Source organism: Theobroma cacao, chromosome 3, assembly GCF_053813885.1.
Source record: "Theobroma cacao isolate CCN51 chromosome 3, ASM5381388v1, whole genome shotgun sequence".
Classification (NCBI taxonomy): domain Eukaryota; kingdom Viridiplantae; phylum Streptophyta; class Magnoliopsida; order Malvales; family Malvaceae; genus Theobroma; species Theobroma cacao.
In genome coordinates, this window is record NC_142641.1 from 13,481,876 (window position 1) to 13,490,012 (window position 8,137).

Here is an 8,137-nt window from a genome sequence, read left to right on the forward strand (position 1 = left end):
GAGCAACATGTGTAGGAGCATGTAGCAGCAGACAATAAATCCTTGAAAGATTATGTAGTCCTTTGAGGTCTTCATTCAAGTATTCGAGGGCCAGTAATTCAAGCTAACAGCTTTGAGATCAAGCTAGTTATCATCCAAATGATATAAACATCAGTCCAATTTTAAGGCCTCCCAAATGACGACCCTAATGCCCATATTGTAAACTTTTTAGAGATTTGTGACACCTTCAAGCACAACAGGGTCACCGATGATGCCATTTGATTGAGGTTGTTTCCGTTCTCACTACGGGATAAGGCAAAAGTCTAGTTGAACTCTTTTCCCACCTGCTCCATCACTACTTGGGATGACTTTGCATAAAAGTTCTAGCCAAGTTTTTCCCTATTTTGAAAACTGCAAAGATGAGGAACAATATTACTTTTTTCATGTAATTGGATTTTGAGTCTTTATATGAAACATGGGAAAAGTATAAGAACTTACTCTGGAGATGTCCACACCACGGCCTTCCTAAGTGGTTGCAAGTGCAAACATTCTATAATGGGTTATTGCATACCATCAATGCAGCAACTGGTGGTGCTCTCATGGCTAAGTTGATTGATGATGCATATGACCTCCTAGAGGAGATGGCATCTAACAACTATCAATGGCATTCTAAGAAGACCTTGCCATGAAGGGTAGTGGGGGTTCACAAGCTAGATGCCATTAATGCTTTGACTATGCAAGTAGTTGCTTTCACTAAGAAAATTGATACTTGAGGAGTCCACTCACTACAGAGTGCCTTTATTTCTTGTGATTATTGTGGTGAGGGGCATTTAAGTGAGCAGTGTCATTTGAGTATGGAGTTAGTGCAATCTATGGGGAATAGGCAGCAAAATAATCCATATACAAACACATATAATCTTGGGTGGAAGAATCATCTTAACTTATCTTAGAACAATAATTAGGGCTCTTAGTTGGCTTTGAAAATGAATTTTCCTCCAAGTTTACACAACAACCTAGACTCCTAATGCAAGAAAAAAAGCCTTCCATGTAGGAGTTACTCAAGTGGGCAATTAGCCAATGCTGTCAATGTTAGGCCTTAAGGAACATTACCTAGCAACACAGAGCCAAATCCAAGAATAGAAGGAAAAGAGCATGTGAAGGCCATCACGCTTAGAAGTGGAAAAGTATTGGGTAAGAGTAGTAAGGCAGTTGAGAAGTAAGAGAAGATTGTGGAACAAAATTGAAAAACTTGTCAGTTAAAATCCTACTACGCAAGTATATGTATCGAATAAATAGTATATTAGCAAGTAAGGTATCGATCCCACAGGGAATTAAGCTAAAACTTTACTAAGTATTAAAATTAGAACAATTTAATCTTATCCAAATAATCAAAACTAAATAATTAATTAAAACTAAAATTAAAACCAATACGAAAAATCAAAAAAATAACTTGAGAAAATACCAAATCAAACAAGCCTAGGATCACAATATCCCTCACACTTCATCTAAATCTTACCTCTCTTACTTAACTTAATTCAATGGATTGAATTGCTAACCTAGAGTCTTAAATTATTTATAAAGGTCTCCCGACTCAACCTATAAAAATATTTATTTTAACCAAAACACTATATCCCTATGTGATTTGAAATTAAAATAGACTCATTAAGTTCAGGCTCTAATTTAGCTACATACGGCCTATAGGTATATCCCTATCCTATACGCAAATCAGTTAATTTGATCATATGCTATCCCAATTTTAGTCTACTATAAACTCCCTTTCCCAAGTTTGTTTAGGTTCCTAGATCAATTTAATTGGTGATCAGGCAATTAAAAGCTGTAAGAACAAATTGGAATAAAAAATTCAAATCCCATTAAAATAAGTAAGAAAGAGATTAAAAATTTAGATTACATGTGAGTTCAATTGCAATCCTAGAAAAAAAAATTAACTACTCATACTTGCAAAATAAAATAACATTGTATAAAATTCAACCATTGAAAGTATCAAGAAAGATAAAAGCTAAGGAAGAAAACAAAATAGTATTTTTCCGCCTTGATCTCCAAGTTTCAACCTCAACTTTTAGTTTTTTTGAATCTCTCAAAGGTTTTTTTTTTTTACCTAATGTTGTCAAACATATCTTATTTATACTAATAGACTAAACGTAAAGTTCCTTAAGCTGACCTAGGGTTTAATTCGGCTTAATAGTGTAATAAAAGGCCCAAATATCAATTATCAGTCTTTACAAATTTTCATTCCCGGTACAGTACGTACAGCTATTTTTCGATGTGATTTTCTCTATCTTCAAAGCATAACTGAGCAAAGTGATCTTCATAAAAGTTGTAGCTTTGTCTCTTAGCTTTTCAATGGTCTAAGAATCGCATCATTTGAAGTTATGTATCTAGAGATATAGCTAAAATACTGAAGCATATGTAAGCAGATTCTAGGTCTTTCAACACCATTCCAAAATTAAGCCCAATCACTTTTAATTCTACAAAAAATATAAAAACTAATAAATAATAAACAAATTAAAAGAAATAACATAAAATTAAAATAACTCACTAAAAAGTAACCTAATTATAAAAACAACTAAAAATAATTAAATTATAATTGAAAATTGAGGACTTAGCTAATATTTAATAACAAAATTGGAATAAAATAATTCTATAAAATAGAATTATCAAAAATGCAGTAATTGAAAATTTCAACTAGCAATAACAAGTCAAAGATACACAAGTTACAAACACACCTCCTTCATTTCCTCAATGCTTCCAGAAGCAAAAGTTAGATGCTCAATTTCAGAAAATTTTGGAAGTGCTCAAAAAGCTCCACATAAATATTCTTTTTACTGAAGCATTGGAGCAGATGCACTCATACGTCAAGTTTTTGAAGGATATCTTGAGAAAGCAAAAAAGACTTGGCGTGTATGAAATTGTGGCACTCATTGAGGAGTGCAACGCCATAATTCAGAGCAAGCTCCCACCAAAGCTCACGGATTTGGGGAGCTTTACTATACCTTGCACTATTGGTGCATTGTTCTTTGCTAAAACTTTGAGTGACTTGGGGGCCATGATAAATTTGATACCTTTGTCAATTTATCAGAAGTTGGGATTAAGGGAAATCAAGCCAACCACAGTAACATATAGCTAGCTGATCGCTTTCTCACTTATCCTCGAGGGATTGTGGAGGATGTGTTAGTGAAGGTGGATAAAGTTATTTCCCAATGGACTTATTATTCTTGACATAGAAGAGGATTGAGAGGTACAATCATACGTGGGAGACCTTTTTTACACATTGTAAGAGCTCTTATTGATGTAAAGAATGTGGGGCTTACGTTGAGAGTTCAAGACTGGGAGGTAACATTTATTATTCTTCAAAGTCCAAAGTTTCCCAATGATCATGATGAATGCTTTGCTATAAGCATTGTAAATAATTTCACCCATGAGGTATTTGAGGAGAGTTACCCCCATGACCTTTTAGAGGCCTTTATAGTGGCTAGTTTCGAGAGAGAGGATGATGATTTTGCGGAATGTGTGAATTTATTGGATGCATCTTCTCGAGTATTGAGGACACCATTTGAAGCTTTAGATTTTTCTACTACATCATCTCCAACAAAGCCATCCATTAAGGAGCGGCCCACATTAGACCTTAAGCCACTACCATCACACTTGAGGTATGCACTTTTTGGAATTTCATCTCCTCTTCTAGTTATTGTTTCCTTTACACTTACTAACTTGCAAGAAGAAAAACTTTTGAGAGTACTAAAGGAGCACAAAAGGGCCATAGGATGGACTATTGCAAACATAAAAGGGATTGCCCATAAATTCCTTTTGGAAGAAGATCACCACAGTTCCATTGGGCACCAAAAAAGACTCAATTCCATTATGAAGGAGGTGATAAAGAAGGAAATTATCAAATGGTAGGATGTTGGTTTACCCCATCTCAAATAGCTCATGAGTGAGCCCAATTCAATACGTCTTGAAGAAAGGTGGGATGACTGTGTTACCCGATTTGAACAATGAGCTGATCCCACGAGGATAGTGACTAATTGGAGGGTATGTATGGATTACAAAAAGCTTAATCGGGCAACAAGAAAGGATCACTTCCCTCTTCCCTTTATTGTTCAAATGTTGGACGGTTTGGCTAGTAAAGAGTTCTACTACTTTTTAGATGGTTACTCAAGTTACAACCAGATTACAGTTGCTTTTAATGATCAAGAGAAGACTATTTTTACCTGTCCTTATGGCATTTTTGCCTTTAGGAGGATGCCTTTTGGTTTATGTAATGCTCTAGCAACTTTTCAAAGATGCATGATGTTTATTTTTTTTGATGTGGTTAAAAAATGCCTTGAAGTGTTTATGGATGATTTTTTGTATTTGTTAATAATTTTGATGACTGTCTTTTGATTCTTGTTAGGGTCCTTCAACGATATGAAGAGACTAGCTTAGTGCTGAATTGGGAGAAATGCTATTTCATGGTTTAAAAAGGCATTGTGTTGGGCCATAAGGTTTCGAGCAGAGGCTTGAAGGTTGGTAAGGCCAAGATTGAGACAATTGAGAGGCTTCCACTGCTAACTTTAGTGAAAGGTATTAGAAGCTTTTTGAGACATGTTGGTTTTTATAAGAGATTCATTAAAGATTTTTCAAAAATTTCCAAACCTTTGTGCAATTTACTAGAGAAAGATGTTCCTTTTAAATTTGATGAAGCATGTCATGTTGCATTTTGAGAATTGAAAATGGTATTTGCACCAATTATTGTAGTCCTGGACTAGAATCTTCTTTTTGAATTGATGTGTGATGTTAGTGACTACGTTGTGGGGGTAGTGTTAGGCCAAAGGAAATTTAAAATTTTTTATTCTATTTATTATGCAAGCAAGACATTGACTGAAACTCAAATGCACTGCACCATCATTGAAAAAGATCTGTTAGCTGTAGTGTTTGCATTTCATAAGTTTCAGTCTTGTTTGATTGGCATTAAGGTTATTGTATACACTGATCATTCTGCAATTAAGTATTTGATTACCAAAAAAGATACCAAACCAAGGTTGATTAGATGGTTTTTGTTACTACAAGAGTTTAATTTGGAGATTCGAGATCGCAAAGGTATAAAGAACCAAGTAGCAGATCATCTGTCTAGGTTAAAGAGTGACAATCAAGGTAAAGACTTTGCTTTGATCAATGAAAATTTTCTCGATAAGAAATTGTTGCATGTTGGTCAAAAGAAACTGCCTTGGTGTGCAAATTATGTTAATTACATTGTAAGTAACCTCTTACCTCCTGGTTTAAATTCTCATCAAATGGAGAAATTCCTACATGATGTTAAATTTTATTTTTGGGATGAACCTTTTTTATTTAAACAATGTGCTGACAAAATTATTAGAAGGTGCATTTTGGAGGAAGAAGTGGAAGGCATTCTGACACATTATCATTCTTTAGCTTATGGGGGGCATTTTAAAGGAGAAAGAATGACAGCTAAAGTTCTCCAATCAAGTTTATATTGGCTGTCTCTTTTTAAGGATGCTCATGAGTTTGTCTTACGTTGTGATAGGTGTAAATGAGTGGGGAATATTTTGAGAAGACATGAAATGCCACTCGACAACATCTTGGATGGAGATATTTAATGTTAGGGGATCAACTTTATGGGACCCTTCATCTCATCGTTCAACAAAGACTATATCTTGGTAGTTGTGGACTATGTATCAAAGTGGGTGGAAGCTTCAGCACGACCTACGACTAATGCAAAAGTTGTCTTAAAGTTCTTAAGGAAATATATTGTAGTACCCCGTATTTTAATACGGTGGCTAGCAAAGTTTACGGATGCCAATTGAGGTTAATTACAGAGTTAAAAAGGGTAATTCAGAAGTGAACCTGTGAAATCTCGATCTCCATAGACACATAACTAGAAGTAGACGCAATAATGCAGACTAGGGGTAATTTCGTAATTTTTCTTGGTGAGCTCCTACAAGTGGGTTTTTTTTGAGATACTATTATGGTCTAAATAGGCCTAAGGAATGAATGAATGATGTTTATGATGGTAAAATAAATGATGAAGATAAAAATTATGATAATTTCCCCTATAGGGGCAAAATGGTCATTTTACATCTCGGGTCTAAGTTTTTATTTTTTCATGAACCCGAGTATTTCTACACTATTATGGACCTTGCCCTAGTGTCAAAAGGGTAAAAAGTTGCACAAAGGATGAAAGGAAGACAAAGTCACCATGTTAAGGGCATTTTGGTAATTTATGTGAAAAATGGATAAACTTTAGATATAAATATCTAAAGCTCCAGCAAATTTCCAGCAGCTTCTAGCAACTCTTTTTCTTCCTCCCCTCTATTCTCTCCATTTCATGTTTTCTTCATTTTCCATGGAAGCCTCCCATGGTAACCCTAAACCTTGTGTTTTTTTACACTTTTTCATAGGGTTTTTCCATTCTCTTTCTCTTGTACACCTCAAAAGGCCTTAAAGGTCTTTTCTTGGTATATTTTCTCACTAGCTGGATAGGTGGAAAGAGAGAGGGAGATTGTCCACAATAGCTTGGAAGCTTTTGAAAAGGAATTCAACTACAAAAACCACCAAGGTGAATAGTGAATTAGGTTTAATTTTCAAGTTGTTGATAATGGTTGATGATTAGAGTGGTGAGTTAATCTATTGTTGAGATTATTAATCATTTTTAGAGTGACTAGAGTAGAGTAAACAAATAGCCACTTAATGGTAATTGGGAGCTAGTTAGGAATAACTAGCTGAACTTGAATTAGGAAATAGCTTTTGAGAGTGTATTAATGCCAATTTGGGTTGATTAAGGTGCTATTGTATGTATAGGTTCCAACAAGGCCTCACATGTCCATTTGAAGCATTAGTTGAGGCTAGAGTCAAGCAAAAGAATCAACAAGATCGGTGAGTGAACTTGCATCAAAGTGTTTTTGGGAAATACATCTGTGTTGGGATAAAGCATTTAAATGATTTTACTTGGTTTTCATTAAATTATGCATGGGAACAAACCCTTGATAAAATGTTTTGATGTTGTGAAATTGTGAAATGTGTAAAAAAAGATAAATCCATGTGCTCCTATATTATGTTGGTATGCATATCTATGAATATGTATTGTGCATTGATGAATAATGTTGTGTGATAATGATGACCCAGCTATGTGCGATGTGGGAGTGCATATGAGCTGATGATGACCCGGCTATGTGCGAGTAGGGAGTGCGCGCAAGCCGATGATGACCTGGCTATGTGCGAGTAAAAAGTGCGCATAAGCCAATGATGATAACCCTGCTATGATGATGAATGAAGTGGGGTGGTGTACTTGTTTATGTATTTTTATGTATGTATATGTGATAGAAAGTTTATGATTATAATATGTGATTAAAATAAATAATGAGAAACTTGATTATTGTCAATGTGTTCACTTTGATGTGCAATATGGTAGGAATGAATTTTGTGGCATGTGAAAGTCCCTTAATTTGTCATCTGCCCTGAATCTCGCTGCAGCGAGAAACTCTTGGGTGGTGGGGGCACAAACCAGCTATGTTTCTCGCTGCAGCGAAAAAGAATTCTCGATGTAGCGAGGAATTTCGCTGCAGCGAAAATGGATTCTCGCTATAGCGAGAAACTCTCGAGTAGACCCAAAATTCTGGTGCAGTGCTTCCACTTTGACAACAATTTTGACCATCTTCCAGTCAGAACTGGCAAAAGTCATAAACATCAAAGTTGTAACCCTTCCTTTTAGCTTTCTAATGGTCTAAAAATCAGGTCAATTTGACTTCTTTAATATGAGATATTTTGGAAAAACTAAAACATATGCAAACTAAGACTGTTTCTCACTACAGTGAGAAACTTGCTACCATGCTTGCTACCTTGCTTGATTTTGACATATTTTTCACCCATTTAACTTCATGGATTGATCATGGGTTTTTGAAACACTATGAGGTTATTAATAAAAGTTTGAAATGAGGGGTTCTTAGTAAGAAATTAAATCAATTGCATTGTTTTTGAAACAAGTGCATCATGATTTCCAAATTCTTCCTATCGATTGCTTGTTCCCTTCTTATGTTCGCTCACTGAGTTTTATACTCACGTTTTTAAACTTAATGTTTTCAAATTCAAAGATAGTTGAGACCTAGATTGAGTGTCCACATATGCTCGTCCTCTTGGTAGGTAC

General features: G+C 35.1%; 1 non-coding gene across 1 annotated transcript; it reads right to left on the bottom strand.

Moving 5' to 3' along the window:
• Positions 1-395: 395 nt before the first annotated feature.
• On the bottom strand, positions 396-502 carry LOC148763605 (small nucleolar RNA R71). Its single transcript, XR_016025604.1, has one exon. It is a non-coding gene; the product is annotated as a small nucleolar RNA R71 (small nucleolar RNA).
• Positions 503-8,137: the final 7,635 nt, after the last annotated feature.